The sequence below is a fragment of the Castor canadensis genome, chromosome 8, assembly GCF_047511655.1.
Source record: "Castor canadensis chromosome 8, mCasCan1.hap1v2, whole genome shotgun sequence".
NCBI classification, from domain to species: Eukaryota; Metazoa; Chordata; class Mammalia; order Rodentia; family Castoridae; genus Castor; species Castor canadensis.
Genome location: NC_133393.1, coordinates 73,376,477 through 73,378,624, shown reverse-complemented (window position 1 = coordinate 73,378,624; position 2,148 = coordinate 73,376,477). Strand labels below are relative to the sequence as shown.

Sequence of the window (2,148 nt, the reverse complement as noted above, 5' to 3'; positions counted from 1 at the left end):
AATCTGCTCGTCACTTTTGAGCGATTCTCTCCTTCAGTGGAAAATGCTAACTTTACACTACTACCATGTTCAAACCTTAAATCCTGCTACATTCTTATTGAAAATCTCATTTTTGAGGATACCACATGTACTTGAAAAGCTGCACTTCACAGTATGTCTCTATTGACATTCAGTTCCCAGGTGCAACTCACCTCAATTTGAATTATATTCACAACACTTATTTTTTCATGTGGTTGCCATTGTATATAGCCTTATATCTCCAATTAAAAAATAAGGACTTTGAAAGTGTTTCATTAAAGCAAAACATAGTGATAAAAATAGCAATGTGAATATTAAAGCTCAGAATGTCATAAATATAACAAATGAACAGGACTTCCACTTAAAAATAAGTAGGCAAATTTTGGCTTGATTACTTTATCTTATTGAGGACAGGATTCTGCATTCTGGCTTCGTGGTATTTTTATGCAAGCAGATCTTCATTTTCCTTCTACAATCTACCTAGACACATCTTAATACCTTAACCCACTCTCCCCCCCCACCTTTTATTTTTTTTTTAAATAATCTTTGATTTCCCTCATTTGGGATAACATGAGTTTGGATTCAGCTTGCCCACAAAGTTTGCCTTGTACTGAGGTGTCCAATTGTAGGGACTGCTTGCCAGAGTCTTTGGCTTATGGGCTTGAAGAAAATTGTTCATCTTTGCCAATGTCATCTGTGGAGATGCTCCACACAGAGACTGCCTCTCCTCTTCTGTATACCATGGACCTGATTCTCCTACCAGTCCCAAAACCAAACCACCTGATTCTGGTTCTGGAGAGAGCACAGTGAAGAAGGAAAACACTAAAGTCCAGGTCAAGAAGTGGAAGATGCAAACTGTGTTCTCCCAGACCCAGCTGTGTGTGCTCAATGACAGGTTTTGGAAACAGAAGTACATTAGCCACCAGCAGATGCAAGAACTTTCTGGCATTCTGAACCTTCCCTACAAACAGGTTAAGACCTGGTTCCAAAATCAGAGAATGAAATCTAAAAGATGGCAGAAAAGCAAGTGGCCAAAGAATGGCAATAGTGTGACTCAGAAGGGCTTGGTACTTGTAGACTCTCCAGGCTTCCATTTGAACTGTCACGAGGAGTATGTGGGGAACACATCTTCAGATCTTCCTGTGTGGAGCAACCAGACCTGAACCGAGCTTGGCGCAACCAGGTCTGGAACAGCCAGTCTGGTAGCAGCCATTCCTGGAACACTCAGACCTGGTACAGTCAAGCCTGAAACAACCAGACTTGAAACAGTCCATTCCACAACTATGGGGAAGAATCTGTGAAGCCCTGTATGCAGTTTCAACAAAATTATCCTGTCAGTAATTTGGAGATCACCTTAGAAACTGCTGGGGAAGGTCTTAAGTATTTTGGTACCCCACAAGACTTGGATTTATTCTGTGAATATGCAGCCTGATGATGTGTGATAAGTGCATTATTCAGATTCAGTCTGGGCAGTGGCTGGATTCCTTCCTTCTTGCTAGGATTTTTGTTTGAGCTGGGAGTAGGATATAACTAGAATTTAATCAATAACCTTAACCTACTACAGACAAGATGCCTCTGGTTACTGGTAAGTAGATCTAATACAAGTTTGGGTATCTGTTTTGTGTGTGTATATGTGTGTGTGATACTGGGGTTTGAATTCAGGATCTCACATTTGCTAGTCAGGCGATCTACTACTTAAGCCAGTCTGCTAGTGGGTTTTTTCTTTTCTTTACCATACTGGTGATCAAACCCAGGCCCTCATGCATGCTAGGCAAACTCTCAACCACTGAGTTACATCCCCAGCCCTGTGTTGGGTATTTTGGGATAGGGACTTGAGAAATATTTGTTTAGGCTGGCTTAGAATTGTGATCCCCCTGATCTCTGCCTCCAGAGTAACTAGGATTACAGATATGAGCCATGGGTGCCTGGCAAGTTTGGGTAGCTTTAGGAAGAAGAATCTGACCTCATGTGTGAAGGATTATTCCTATTATTGGGAATGGGGCACTTTATCTATTAAAAAATCAACTGTTCAGGTAAAGGGTTGAGCCACAATGTGTTCAGTTGATTTCCTCTCCACCCCATGAGTTCCGTTTTTCACTACAACCATTACTTTGTTCAGTAATGTTATTT

The 2,148-nt window shown here is 41.2% G+C and overlaps 1 pseudogene; it reads left to right on the top strand.

The window, feature by feature from the left end:
- The first annotated feature begins 588 nt into the window (after positions 1-588).
- LOC141425493 (homeobox protein NANOG pseudogene) lies at positions 589-1,883 on the top strand (annotated as a pseudogene).
- The last annotated feature ends 265 nt before the right edge of the window (positions 1,884-2,148 follow it).